This window comes from Neovison vison, chromosome X (genome assembly GCF_020171115.1).
Source record: "Neovison vison isolate M4711 chromosome X, ASM_NN_V1, whole genome shotgun sequence".
Classification (NCBI taxonomy): Eukaryota; Metazoa; Chordata; class Mammalia; order Carnivora; family Mustelidae; genus Neogale; species Neogale vison.
The window spans coordinates 71,022,024-71,030,293 of NC_058105.1; the positions used below are offsets into that span (position 1 = coordinate 71,022,024).

The window sequence follows — 8,270 nt, forward strand, 5'->3', positions numbered from 1 at the left end:
GTATTCCATAGGTTTTGATACATTGTGCTTCCATTTTTTTCCAAGATATTTCTTGATCACTTTTTCTTTTTTCTCTGAGCCATTGGTTATTCCACAGTGTGTTGTTTCATTTTCACATATTTGTGCATTTTCCAGCTTTCCTCCTTTTATTGGTTCCTTTTTTCATACCATTGTGGTCAGAAAAGATACTTGGTATGATTTCAGTTTTCTTAAATTAGCTAAGACTTGCTTTGTGACCTTTCATATGATTTGTCCTAGAGAATGTTCCATGTGCACTTGAGAAAAACGTGTATTCTGCTACTTTTGGATGGAATGTTCTATATGTGTCTCTTAGGTCCACTTGGTCTAAAGTAGCTGTAAGGCCAGCATTTCTTTGTTGATTTTCTGTCTTTATGATCTGCCCATTGTTGATGATAGGATATTGAAGTCTCCTACTACTATTTTTTGTCTATTTCTCTCTTTAGATTTCTTAGTATTGGTTTAATATATTTAGGTGCTTTGATGTTTGGTGCATATACATTTACGATTATTTTATCTTGCTGATATATTTACCACCTTATCATAACACAACCATATTTGTCTCTTGTTACTGTTTTTTTTTGGCTTTAAGTCCATTTTCTTTCTTTCTTTTTTTTTACAGAGGAAGAGAGCCAGGGGAGCAGAGAGAGAGAGAGGGAGAGAGAGAGAATCCCAAGCAGGCTCCATGCCCAGCACAGAGTCTGACGTGGGGCTCTGTCTCACGACCCTGAGATCATGACCCAAGCTGAAATTAACAATCAGGCACTGAACTGACTGAACCACCCAGACACCACTTTAAGACTGTTTTCTGATATAAGTATAGTTTCCCTTGCTTTCTTTTAGTTTCTCTTTGCATTGTTTATCTTTTTCTATCCCTTCACTATGAGCCCATGTGTGTCCTTCAAGCTGAAGTGAGTGTCTTTCAGGTAGCTATAGTTGGGTCTTGTTTTTTTTAATCCATCTAGCCACTCTATGTCTTTTGATTGGATATTCAATCCATTTACATTTAGAGTAATTAGTAATAGGTAAGGGCTCTGTAAAAAACCCACTGATAGCCTTATGGGGTTTCCTTTGTATGAGAATTTTTTTTTCTCCTCTTGCTGCTTTTAAAATTCTCTCTTTTTCTTGATTTTAGACAGTTTTATTATTATGTTTCTTGGAGAAGTTCATTTTGAATTGAAATTTTGGTCTGACCAATTAACTCCATGAACTTAGATGTCCAAAACTCTTCCCAGGTTTGGGTAGTTCTCAGCCATTATTTCTTTAAATAAGTTTTCCACCCCTTTCTCCCTCTCTTTTCCTCCTGGGACTCCAGTGATGCATACATTACTTCTCTTGATTGTGTTCCATAACTCCTGTAGGCTTTCTTTATTCATTTTGAAACTTTTTTCTTTTTTGCTCTTCTGACTGGGCACTTTGACTTGGTCTGTCTTCTAGCTCATTGATTCTTTCTTTTCTTTGTTCAGGTCTGCTCTTGGAGCTCTCTATTAAGTCCTTCAGTTATTCTTCAGGTCCAAAATTTCTGGGTGTTTTTTTTTTGTTGTTGTTGTTGTTGTTGCTGTTGTTGTTTTTTGTTTGTTTTCTTTTGTTTTTTACTATTTAAAAATTTATTTAGGGCACCTGGGTGGCTCAGTCAGGTAAGCATCTGACTCTTGATTTTGGCTCAGTTCATGATCTCAGGGTCCTGGGATCAAGCCCATGTCAGGTTCTACACTCAGTGGGGAGTGTGCTTAAGGATTCTCTCCCTCTCCTTCTGCCCCTCTTCATGCTTGCATTCTCTCTCTCTCTAAAACAAATAAATGAATATTTTAAAAGTTTATTTATTTTTTGATAATCTCTACACCCAGCATGGAAGTCAAACTCACAACACTAAGATCCAGAGTCACATGCTCTACTGAGTTAGCCAGCCAGGCACCCCCAAAATTTCTGGATTTTTTTTTAAAAGATTTTGTTTATTTATTTATTTGACAGACAGAGATCACAAGTAGGCAGAGAGACAGGCAGAGAGAGAGGAGGAAGCAGGCTCCCTGCCGAGCAGAGAGCCCGACTTGGGGTTCAATCCCAGGACTCTGGGATCATGACCCGAGCCGAAGGCAGAGGCTTTAACCCACTGAGCCACCCAGGTGCCCCAAATTTCTGGATTTTTAAATACTTTACTTATTTTTGTTGAATTTCTCATTTTGTTCTTATAATGTTTTCTGATATTACTTTTTTAAAAAAAGATTTTATTTATTTGAGAGAGAGAGCATGTGAGTCTGGGAAGGGGCAAAGGCAGAGAATCTTAGGCAGACTCGGTGCTGAGCACAGAGCCCAATCCAGGCCAAACCCCGTAACCCTGAGATCATGACCTGAGCTGAAACCAAGAGTCAGAAGCCAACTGACTGTACCATCCAGGAACCCCTGTTTTCTGATATTGTTAATTGTTTACCTGTGTTGCCTTGTAATGCTCTGAGCATCTTGAGAACAATTCCTGGAATTCTTTGTTGGATAATTCCTGTATCTGCATTTCTGTGGGGCCAGTCACTGGAGATTTATTGTATTCCTTTGGTGAGATCATGCTTTCCTGTTTTCTTTGTGATCCCTGTAGCCTTGTGTAGGTACCTGCACATTTAAAGAATCAGTCACCCCCTTATAGACATTATGGACTGTCTTTGGTAAGGGAATCCTTTTACCTGGGGATGGCTGCCCACTTGAGTGTACTATGGCTCCAGATCTAATGGTGGAGGGCACCAAGTGCATGGACATATGTCGGCCCTGGATCCAGGGGGAGTGTGATGTCTCTTTGGCTCAGGCCACTGGGTTCCACAGCATGGATCATTCTGTGAGTCTTAATGGTCACTGTGCAGGGTCCACAGTGGCTGCCAGAGGTATCAGGGTCCTCAGCAGCATCTCTGTTACCCTGGCTGGGGACCAGGACATGTGTCAGTACTGGTGGTGGTTGGAGCCAGTGGTTGGGTACATTTAGTTACGAAAGTCAGCTACAGGTAACTTTGTAGTGCAAGGGACTGGGTGCAGACTCACATGTAGTGGTGGAGACCAGGCACACAACCAAGGCTGGGGCCAATTATGGGCTCTCTGGCAGCTGCAGGGGTCCTGGCTTTCTCATGGCTGCACAGTGCTTCCCAGGCATGTGCACTACTGTGGAGGCCAGCGATAGTTGTCAGGCCGGCAGTGTGCAAGTGCACAGCTGGAGGGGCTAGACCCAAGTGTGCACATGGCAGTGGGGGTCAGCTGTGGGGGGTCTTGGCTGGTGTCTTGTACTTAGATAGCTGCAGAGGCCTGTGCTGACTGCCAGTGTTGTTCCCAGGCTTTGGTGGAAAAGGAGAGTGGGGAAGGACTTAGGTAGCTCAGATCAGTGAGTATGAAGACCCATGGGACCAAAGATGGTAAAATTTGTAAGCAGTCCATAGTAGCTGTGTTGGCTGTTAGTTTCGTGGTGAATCTCCTGTGGTTTTCTGCAAAGCAGGTCGTCGTGAACCATGATTATTTCCACTGTGTGACTGCTTAGGTAATCCCTGCTTTTCTTCCTTGCTCCTAGTCATCTCTTTATGTCTCAGATTTGCTGGTCTGGGCCCAAGAGGCTGGGCAAACTCTTCACTCACTCCACTCTTCCTTACTTGGTAAGGGGGACTCTTTCTAGCCAGGAAGTTCTTTCTTGGTGCTGAGCAAAGCTAGCTTGAGGAATGGGATGATACAGGCAAAATGAAGCAGTCTTTTTTCCTTTCTTGTATGATTATTTTCAAGTTTTTGTTTCACTGTGTTGCTAAAGTTGGAATGGATTCCAGAGCTCTCCTAGAGCTTTTTCTGTTGATGGATAGCCCTTTAATTGTTGATATTTGCTGGGGGACAGAGGCCAGGATCTCCTGTATTGCCATTTTGGTGACATCCTTGATAAGTGTTATTGCTTGGGGTTTTTTCCTATGAGAGCAGTTGTCATGTTTATTTTAAAATTTTTAGAAAATAGAGGTAAACAAACAAAAAAGAAATGAAAACTGGTAACCCAACTCCCCAGAGATAATCAATATTAATATTTTAGTGTATGTTCTTCTAGTCTTTTCTTCTATGTGCAATGGCTGTGCATCTAGCCAACCCCCATCACCATTTCTGCAAGACTTTCTTTTGTCAGGTTCCAAATGGTCCCACTCAGGTTTCTGTATTACTTATTTGACAAGCCACACAGTGCACTGATTGGAGTACTGTTATTTCTTCTGGGAATCACCAGGGAGCCTCACATTTTCATTTTCTATACATTCTAGATTTAAAAGCATATTACTAACCATCTGTTCCAGAGATTCTAATTTTTTTCTTGCTACTGCACATGAATATCTTATAATTCTCACTGAGAATTGATTAGCAAATAGATATTGTCAGGTGAAATGATTAGGGCTATAATGAGTATGTTGGAAGCTAAAAGCTTGGAAAAAGAATTAATCATTGAAATTTTAATAACACTTGTCACCTAAGAGATAAGATTAGCCATCTGTAGAAGTGGTTTACAAGTATGTTGCTAACACAAACATGGGAACAATCAGATTAATCAAGGTACAACTTTAGAAGTGGGAGATAACTAAAGCAAGCATTTTTGTAAACATTTTTATAGGATTTCAAGATTACCACAGTATTTTCTGCATGCCTTTTAGTTTTTCACAACAAAATATGTAGAGGGGCGCCTGGGTGGCTCAGTTGTTAAGCATCTGCCTTCTGCTCAAGTCATGATCTCAGGGTCTGGGGATCAAGCCCTGCATCAGGCTCTGTGCTCAACGGGGAGTCTGCTTCTCTCCCCCACCCCTCTCCCAGATCATGCTCTTTCTTTCTCTCTCTCTCTCTAATAAATAAAGTCAGGGAAAAAAAAAACATGTAGACATAGTTCCATATATATATATATATATATATATATATATATATATATATATATATAACTTGTCTTATTTTTTTAATTGCCATGAGATGTACATAGCTGAATTTACCATTTTAACTATTTCTCAGTGTACAGTTCAGTGGCATTAATTACATCCACACTGTGGTACAACCATTACCACTATCCATCTCCAGAACTTTTTGTCATCCCAAACTAATACTCTGTACCCATTAAACAGTAATTCCCCTTTCCTCCTTCAGCCCCTGGAAACCTTTTCTACTTTTTGTCTCTATGAATTTGATAACTCTAGGTATCTCATATAAGTGGAATCATACAATATCTGTCCTCATGTCTTCACATCTCATCCACATTGTAGCATATATCAGAATTCACTTAATTTTAAGGCTAGCTGATATTCCACTGTATGTATACGCTACATTTTGTTTATCCATTCATCTGTTGATGGGCATTGGAATGGTTTCCACATTTTGACTGTTGAGAAGAGGACTGCTGTGAACATAAATGTACAAATATGTGTTCAAGTTCCTGTTTTCAGTTCTTTTGGGTATATATGTGGAAGTGGAATTGCTGGATCAATGTTTAATTTTTTTAAGATTTTATTTATTTATTTGCAGACAGAGATCACAAGTAGGCAGAGAGGCAGAAAGACAGAGGTGGGGGAGGGAAGCAAGCGAGCAGAGAGCCTGATGAAGGGCTTGATTCCAGGACCCTGGGATCATGACCTGAGCCAAAGGCAGAGGCTGAATGTGATGTCCTGGGTAAAAGGAACTCAGGCAAATTAGCATTTAGTGTGAGAATTTTTTTTTATCTGGCTTAGGGATTAGGCTGGTTTTACTGTTTACTGTAGCTGTGTCAGAGGTGAAATTGCCACTGGTGCCCTTGTTTTTGCCACCCCTGTTGTCTTTGGATTTCCCTAGAAAATTCTTTTTAAATAAGGTCTGAGATATATAGTTCTTTCCGTTGTCATCTTGTTATTATACAGGAATCTTATTAATGTGGTGTCATGGTGTTGGAGGAGGATTCTCTATTCCTGTGGTTAGTTCTCAGTCTTTTAGTGAACCTGTATTCCTGAGCTGTGACCTTTAACAAGTGCTTTCCATTCTACCACATCTCCCAACTTAGGTGAGATAGGAAAACTAGAAGGGGCTGGAGATGGCTATTTCTATTCCTCCAGATTGGCTAAGCTCTGGTCAAATAGATTATCTTTAGTGTAGGGTTTTTTTGTTTGTTTGTTTGTTTGTTTGTTTAAGGAGAACAGAATATTCTGGGCATATTTCAAAATGGTTCCCCTCCACCACCATCACAATTTTGAGGTACTTTTTCTCTAGTCTTCACACTGAGAACTTAGTAGGGCTCATGTAGGTAAAACTCATGAAAGTGTTGGGCCTCCCTAAGATTGGGCCCTCCCTCTGGATTTTTTTTTAACTCTTACGCTTCTCCACACAGACTTTCCAGCAGTTGGTCTGTTACAGACCAAATTTCCTATTCTAATACTAGCTCCAGGGGTGGGCTTCTATTCTCAAAAGCCATGATTCTCTTGTATTCACCTGTCTCTCTACTTTGGGAGGCAGTCATTTGCCCTGTGACTTCAATTCTCTGATGAACCTAAGAATAGTTGTTGATTTTCAGTTTCTTCAGCATTTTTTTGTGTGTATGAAGATAAGACTGATGACCTTCTGAGCTCTTTATATTTTGGACCTGATGTTTTTCAAAATAAGTTTGTTCATGTTTTTTCCTTGTGTTCATTTTTTTACTGTAGAGAAGATTAGGATGGCATCTAAGATTCTTTCCAATACTAAGATTTTTTATGTGATAAAAGATTTCAATCAGTAGTTAGTCCTACAGGGTTACACTTTTGCTAAATGCATTCCTGTATCTCAACTGGTTAGATCTACTACACTTTTATTTTCCAAGCTGTGTTGTAATGAAGCGTATATCTCATTTATACTTAGTTTATTCTTAATGCTTTCCTGCAACCTCTTACAGGTCTGATTTCTTCTTTTCTTTTTGTGGTTGCAAAATACACATACCATGAAATTTACCCATTTTAACTGTTTTAAAATGTGCAACTCAGTGATATTAAGTATATTCATGATGTTGTGCAACCATCACCTCTATCTTTGTCATCACTCCGAATGGAAAATCTGTACCCATCAGGCAATTATTCCCCCACCATTTCCCCCTCCCCTCAGACCTTCGTAACCCCTAATCTGCTTTCTATCTCTGGATTGACCTATTCTAGATAACTCATATAAATGGAATCATACAATATGTGATCTTTTGTCTCTGACTTCTTTCACTTAGATGTTTTCTCTTTTTCCCTCCAGCTTTATAGAGGTGTGATTGGCAAACGTATATACTTAATGTGTACAATGTGATGTTTTGATATATGTATACATGATATTATATACATTGTGAAATGATTACCTTAATGTTTTTAAGGCTCATCCACACTGTGTGGCATGTATTGGTACTTCATTACTTTTTATGTCTGAATGATGCTCCTTCATATAGTTACTCCACAATTTGTTTACCCATTCACTCATTGATGGACATTTGGGTTGTTTCCACCCTTTGGCTATTGTAAATAGTACTGCTATAAACATATGTGTTTAAAGATTTGTTTGAACAAATGTTTGTAATTCTTTTGAGTAGGTATCTAGGAATGGAATTGCTTGGTCATGTAGTAATTCTGTTTAATTTGTTGAGGAATTGCCAAACTATCTTCCACTGTTCCCCACAGAAGCTGTACCATTTTGTATTTCTACCAACAACATGTGAGGATTTGAGTTTCTCCATTATCCTCACTAACACTTGTCATTATCTGTTTTAGTCATAACCATACTTGTGGTTGTGATTGGCATTTCCCTAATGATTGGTGATGGTTAACATCTTTTCACGTGGTTGTTGGCCATTTGGATATCTTCTTTGGAGAAATGTCTTTTGAAATCTTTGCCCTTTAGCTTTGCGCAGTGGCAGTATCGTAGCCAATGAGGTTTATCCAAGGTGCAATTATTGCTAATTGAAATCTTTGCCCTTTTATTTATTTTTTTAAGATTTTATTTATTTGACAGATAGAGATCACAAGTAGGCAGAGAGGCAAGCAGAGAGAGAGAGAGAGAGAGAGAGAGAGGAGGAAGCAGGCTCCCTGCCTAGCAGAGAGCCCAATGGGGGACTTGATCCCAGGACCCTGAGATCATGACCTGAGCTGAAGGCAGAGGCTTAACCCACTGAGCCACCCAGGCAGTCCAAGATTTTATTTATTTATTTGACAGAGAGAGAGACCACAAGTAGGCGGAGAGGCAGGCAGAGAGAGAGGAGGATGAAGCAGGCTCCCTGCCTAGCAGAGAGCCCGATGTGGGACTCGAGCCCA

At 39.9% G+C, this 8,270-nt stretch overlaps 1 pseudogene; it reads left to right on the forward strand.

The window, feature by feature from the left end:
* The first annotated feature begins 7,858 nt into the window (after nucleotides 1-7,858).
* Nucleotides 7,859-7,981, forward strand: LOC122897752 (annotated as a pseudogene).
* The last annotated feature ends 289 nt before the right edge of the window (nucleotides 7,982-8,270 follow it).